Source organism: Argiope bruennichi, chromosome 9 (genome assembly GCF_947563725.1).
Source record: "Argiope bruennichi chromosome 9, qqArgBrue1.1, whole genome shotgun sequence".
NCBI lineage: Eukaryota > Metazoa > Arthropoda > Arachnida > Araneae > Araneidae > Argiope > Argiope bruennichi.
In genome coordinates, this window is record NC_079159.1 from 107,885,788 (window position 1) to 107,893,189 (window position 7,402).

The 7,402-nt window shown below is 27.2% G+C and overlaps 1 protein-coding gene across 1 annotated transcript in view; it reads right to left on the minus strand.

The window, feature by feature from the left end:
- The window catches only part of LOC129985219 (uncharacterized), a 228,290-nt gene extending 222,715 nt beyond the window's left edge, over nucleotides 1–5,575 (minus strand). Inside the window, exon 1 of the mRNA XM_056095158.1 lies at nucleotides 5,406–5,575. The gene's annotated coding sequence lies outside the window, so the exon portion shown is untranslated. The remainder of the gene's footprint in view (nucleotides 1–5,405) is intronic.
- Between the last annotated feature and the right edge of the window lie 1,827 nt (nucleotides 5,576–7,402).

The following is a 7,402-nucleotide window of genomic DNA, read 5'->3' on the forward strand; positions in this document are numbered from 1 at the left end:
AATATATTCATGTATTAGTAGAAAAATAACACTTATTTTTAACCTTAAATTCCTATTTAATGATAATACTCTGATAACATTAATAACATTGCTTTATATGCTTTCTTATTCACAATAGAAAGGTTTAATTTAATTTTTTGTCATTTTTAAAAATAATTAGTATTTAAAATATTAATTAATTGTAGAAATTTAACACTTCACGATTTTAAAAATTGCTTGATTCAACTCATATTTCATTTTAATTTTTAAAAAGTAAAAATATTGGAAGGATATTGGATATGAAAGTATTTTTCCCTGCAATGATTGCCAATCAATCAAAACCGCCGTTATCTCAATCAAGGTGCTCTGAGTTTTTTTTATCGTTGATTGAATTTGCAATAATTTGCTTTGAATTTGATTTTTATTTCCGCGATAATTGTTTATTCGATTTGCTTTGAATTTGATGTTACTTCTGTGATAATTATTTATTCTTTTTTATACACATCTATATTTATTGGAAATATCTCCATATTTACTGCTGTATCAAGTTAACATTAATTTTAATAGTCACACAAAAGTGTGATTGTGAAATCCTTCAGTGGTCCCGTCTTATATATGCTGATCCATTAAATAAATAATCTTATTCAACATTTTTGATACCCCCCCCCCCTCCTGAAAAAAACAATCACTTGGTAAATCTCCCTTAAAATAAAAAGACTAATAACGTTGACAAATAACGACATTGGTGACTAACGGTGACTAGAATAGAGGTGACTAGACAATAAAAAAACGTTTATATATATGTACTCGCACTTTTATATCGTATAAATCCCGCTGTTGTACATTTTTATGGTAAAAGGTTCTGCTGATATCATTAGTTGATTTTCGGAAATAAAGAAATATTGAAAAGAATGTGAAATTGGAGCGTACGAAAAAAATTTTTATTGTGGAACTTCACACACAAATAAGTTTATCTCAATTAACTACAAGACCAGCATAAATTGAATTGATTCTGTAAGCAAACTCAAGATGCAGGCAAAACACAGATCAGAAGAAAGCCGTCGATTATTTGGTTAAATTCTTGAATTCACTAGAACCACCTGATATTCCACTGCATCAACTAATGCTGAAATATGGATTCGCTTTAACTCTGTTTAGAAATCTGGATTTTCCATAATTATGCAATGGAACACGTCTGATTATAAAACAAATCCATCTGCATGCCATTTTAACTAAGTATTACAATGAAATCAGACAGCGGAAGAAATTTTCATGTCACATTATGCCTATAATATCATCAGAAGTCTCTTTTCACTTCGAAAGGTTCATGTGCCCATAAAATTTGCCTTCGCAATTACAATTAAAAAGGTCCAATGTTGGCCTCTTTAATGGGCAAAACTTTACTTCGAGTCATCATGCTTCCATATGGACAATTCAATGTTGCCTGCGTAGATTTTTGTCAACGTTTGAACATAATCTGTTCAGAGGAAATCTGTCTGCCCGGTTGTTCGAGTATAAGTGAAAATAATGATTAAAAAGCATAAAGAGCTAGATCGATAAATTTCGCTACACAGATTTAGCACATATTTAGATACCTAACAAATTTTAAGCCCAATCCAACATGGGGTTGACCGTCAGTCGGACTTTACTCTTAGAAGCAAGTAAACTTGACAACACAAAAATGTAATGACCTAAATATATCAAATTCGGTATGTGATTTTGTGATTGCAATTGCAGTTCTTCGCCAAATGTTGGCTTAGGAAATAAACGTAACTAAAACACAAATTCGATTTTCGGATACTATTAACCAAATGCCAGAGATTAATACCCTAAAAACTCTCCGAGAATGACACAACAGTTTCAGTATAAATTCTAAATTAATGCCAAAACCTCACATTTTGTAACTGCTGTACGCCAATTCTATGAAGACGTTCTCTACTTTACCAAACTCAACAATTTTTTGGCGAAGAATGGTTGATAATACTTTCATTAGAAAGTATGCGAGAAAGTTTAGTGGACACCTCTGTCATTTCGCACTCTTTGGCTTCAAGATAAAGTTGGGAATATTTTGTCCGTCCTGGTCTAAAATGTCCTCCACTTTAACCACAAATAATTGTCTAAAACAGATTATTTAAATCAAAGGAATTATTATTTTAAAGAATAAGAAAAAAAAGTGTTTAAGATGTACGTACACACTAGAAGATTTTTTTTTAACTTTAAAAATCCAGTTTTTTCACAGTAGATCATTAATATATATTTAAACTCGTTTCAGTGAGAAAAAACCATATTGCACTAATTATTCATTAATTAAATAATATTTAATGAGCTAATTAGCATATTTTTTTAACATGATATCTTAAATTCTAATTAGTCTTCATGTTGTCTGCCTCAATCAAGTTATAAAAATATATAGTTTTTTAACAATTTTTTCATCAATGATGAATAGAAAAAGCGAGATTTTTTTCCGTAATTTTAACTTTTAAATAGCTATTAAAAATTTATTTCTATAAATATAATTTTGATTGAGGCACAAAACATCCACCATTTCATACAGATTATTTTGATCTATAAATAATTGTATTTTGTTAAATTCTTGTTGAGTTATGATAGTTAGAATGAAGCAACACAGTGGAAAAATATCATTCTTCATAAAATGAGTTAAAAAAAAAAAAAAAAAAAAAAAAAAAAAAACGAAACTAGAGTTTTTAGTGAAAGTACCTAAATAAAAATAATTATAACTCGAGAAATATTCCGAATATTGACAACATTTTGGGATCGTTTGAAAGCTAAAGGATCATAGAACATTTTGAGGCAATAAAAAAAATATTCGATATTTTGGACGATTTTCGAAATTTCAAATGTGTACGTAAACCTTAAGAAAATATTGAATAAAATTAAGCAATAACTTTTCATATACTTTGAAATTCGAAGCATTTATACAGAAATATATCCAATATATTTTTTATTGCTTATAAAGAAAAGCCAAAATTGTTCGGATTTCGGATTAACATGTTATAGAATCGTTGACTAGGTACCATAATTATGCTCTAATATTTATAAAAATTTCTTAAAACATATCGACATATTTACTCTGAAACTGAACGACGGGATTCCTCGTTTCATTATTATTTATAATTTTATTTTTATAATTATATTATGTTTATTATTATTCTGGTTTTTATAATTATAAAACTTTTAAAATTTTGTTGTTAAAGAAAAAAAAAATATTTTCAAAAATTTCTATGCTTTGCCTATCCACAAAAAAAAAATCAAACTAATCTACAATATTAAACATTTCTTTAAAAATAAAATGAATTCCAATAACTACTTAATGAATGCTTAGCTATGAAATATCTATTTCAGTCTTACTGATTTGATTGAGTCGCAAATAAAAATTCAATGCATATGAATAAGAAAAGATTTCTGATGCTTATTATTTTAAGAACATATTTTGATGATAAATACATAGAAATAAAAATATAAATACCATGTATTTAATAAAAAGTGATAGAAAAAATAAGAAGCATAATATTTTATTGGATAGAAAAAATGTCAAACTACTTAGGAACTTCAATAATTTGCATTACATTTTTTTCATGATTATTCAAAGAAACACAATATTTTGATAATTTTTTTCTTTAATATAAGCAAAAAAGGAATCGACTTATGTAAGATACATATAAATGAATAAGTAGGAATATGCTTTAGGAATAAAAATACTAAACACATTAGTTGATGACTTTTTCACAAGAAGAAAAATTTTTCATTTTCGGACCGAATAAAATATTTGGTTACTGCTACTTTTTACAAGCAGATGATTTTTAATTCGCTAAAAGGCAGATGATTGATAAGTAAAGATTTAGGAAATTATTTAATAATTAATTTTTTGATGAACAAACATTTCACTTCGCCTTCTAAACCATTATGAAAATCATTCCTTTATCAATACAGATCGAGTAGCATTAAAAACTTATTAACATAAACTTACACACATAAAATCATCAAAGCAATATGACGGAAAAATTTAATCTGCATGAAAAATATCTTTGATTAGTTACGATGCATGAAAAATTATGATATGAATAGCGCACAGTAAAATTATTTACTGTAATATGATGTTGAAAACAAAATAAAGCAATTATGCTTTCACATGCCGATATATTTATTTAAATATATTAACGTTTAAAAAATCAAAAAAGTTATAGGTGATTATAATATTAAAAATTATTTCAAATAATTCAATAAATAAGATAAACTTTCAGTGTCGTATGTCTTTTTATCTGCAAATCCATAACTTCTGAAACTTATTCAAACATACTTTCGTGAAACTTAAGATATATTAATTTCGTTATGCGCTTATTTCGACAATTTTTTATTGAAATCTATTTATAAGTAGTGGTTATAATTTAAATGTATAATCTTTGAAAATAAATTGAAATCAGGTGAAAAATATAATTATATTGAAAAATTTTCATAAAATTCAAAAGAATTAGAAATTGTTTTATAAACTTTATAACATTACAATTTCAGAAACAAAAATAAAAATAATCATATGTTTTATAGTAAACATAATCAAAGCCCGTTTATATACCATATATTTATTTTTATTTAATATTTTAAGTTTTGAAATTGTTTAGAGACGAATCAAAAAAACTTTGCTTTGCTAAAAATACATCAACTTCAAGAAAAAAAAAATCTATCATTCATTTATTTATTCATGGGAATAAACAAATAAATTTCGTTTTCCTATTTTAATTTCTAATTTCCTCAAAGAAATTAAAACTTTATCAATTAAATTATCTGGGATTAATTGCTGCATTTTGAAAATCTAAGTTATGCAAGTTTTTTAACACTTTAATTACCCTCAATCCGCACAAGTACATGCAATGTTTTCTTTAAATATATCAATAACTATTTTAAAATTTAAAAAAAAAAATATTCTAAAATAACTAAGATCAATATTAACTTGGAACTAAGTTTCGTCCTTTTTGAAAATTTATTAAAGTATTTGATGAAATTCATATAAGAATGATAAATATTGCGACATTATTTTGTTCAGATATATATATAAAAAAAAGAGTTTTCTTTTTATTATTACATGTCACGTATATTAAGGCAACATCTCAAACATTTCGTAAAGTTAAGTTTTTGCTTGAATTCCAAGTTGTTGCTACATTTTTGAGAAGCCTGAGATTACTTTATACACACGAGACTTTCACGTGTCAAACACAACAAAAATTTCCCATCCATCCCACTATCTCCCAAGTATCACCGACAACACCTGCTAATTATTTACACTAACGGCAACCCCAAACAGCTGATAGACTCTCTATTGAACTTTTTCCTTGCCTATTCATTATCACCCTTTTCCCTAAAAAATAAAATGCATATCCATGCATGAGATAAAAAGGAGCGAAACTACTCACCTTTTCATTTCTTGATCCTATGCGCTAGCATCCTGAAGATGAACTTCCTTCAACTGCAGACGATTACTGGATGAGTAGCAGCCGATAATGCTGTAGCAGACACCACCTCTGTTTGCGTTTTTGCCCTTTCGAATATCTACAGCTAGCTGCCCAGCCGAACATCTGGCAATGGCGGCTGCCTGCAGACGAGAAATCTTTTGCTTCCAGACACAAATCGGATCACCGCGCAGCGCACCCTTTACGCATGCGCCGCTCATTCGCTCAATGAAAAGCGGGGAGAGTTTAAAGCTGACCTGACGGATTGGGATTTATTGTTGTTGGAGTTTTGATTTTTTTTTTAATTTTCTTTTTCGCTCCTTTCTGAGTATTCACTCCTGCTCTTTTGATTATATTTTTAAGTAAATAGGGCTGTGAGATCTTTTGTGCTACCCACCCTTCCATGTTCAGTAGACTAGTGAGCAATATTTTATCTATTATTTTTTTTTTATATTTAACTTACATGCTGTCTGTTTCCTGGTGGTGGTGTATTTATTCGTTAATTTTTTTTTCTTTCTTTTCATATGTGTTCCATATTCAAAGATATAAAAGATGATAAAGACTGAAAAATATAAAATCGTTGATTTTTTTTTTTTTTTTCCCTATCTGGCACATAAAACTTCGAATTCGCTGATATTCGGAAAAATGTCTCATGTTTCGAAAAATAAAATCTAATTTGTAAACATTACGATTACTTTTATCATGCAAATCACATATCTCAAAAATTAATCAAGTCCATAAAGTGAAATGCCATCCGAGTGAATGCGTGGCAGTGCCGTGAAGTAATAGCATGCTTAAACCAATTTTTTAAAGCTAAATGGACTAAGGGGTGAAAAAATAACTGCATTTCACGAGTACTATTTATCCTTTCTAAACCAATGATAATGAGAGGGTAGAAAATTTACTATGCCCTGGGCGCCACTTACTTTTGCTACGCCAATAACAATCTCAAATATATAAACGAAATAAATTTATGCGAAGCCACATGCGTCACTTCATGTATCATCTAATTGCAGATTGTCTAATACTATAATATCAAGTTATACTCTTCATCTATTGTGAGATTCATAATGGATTCTAAAATCAAATTGGTTTGTTGGTCACAGCATGATTCATAAAAGACCGATTGAATTCCATTGTAAAATGACAATAAATTATATTGGATAGTGCTTCATATTTGTATTATTATCATTTTTGACATTATTCAAATAATTTTGATATAGATGATGTATTTAATTTTATTAATTATGATATATTTAATTACAAATGAATAGGTATTTATTTAGTGCCTTTTTTTATTTGGTGAAGCAAAGAGTTTTAGAAATTTTTTTTAAGAAATTTGAAAATTCATAAATAATGAGAAAGTTAATTAAAATGAGAAAGTTCAGAATTAGAGTTTCCAAACTATCTTTCTTCAATATCTTGAACTATTTTATAAAACATTTTTTTTTCACAATTTTTTTTATAAAACTGATAAAGATAAAATATAAATAGCTAAAATGTCTGAATTCAGTTTTTAAAAATGATAAAATTAATCGTTGATTGGAGTATATATTACTGAAGTCAAGTTCATTAAGTTTTAAAAACCAGTTTCATGAGAAAATCGAAATATGAATATTTTTATTTTATTATAAAAAGTATTAAATCATTCAAAGATGTTTTAAGTGGAGACAAAAAATTACTTGAAATTTATAAATATCTCATATGTCAATATGAAAACCAATGGAGGATTTCTGAATTTGGCATCTTTCCAAAGCTTCTGAGCATGAAAGAGAAGCTCAGTTAAGTCGACTAAATGTGCTATTAGTCCATTTTTCAAATAAGTAAACATGTAAAAAATACAGATTATGCGAATTATAAAATATTAGGATCATAATTTATTTTTGCATTGTGTTATTAAAATTATTAGCAATTAAATTAAAGAATTATTGTTAATGTATAATAAATATATTGATTGAAAT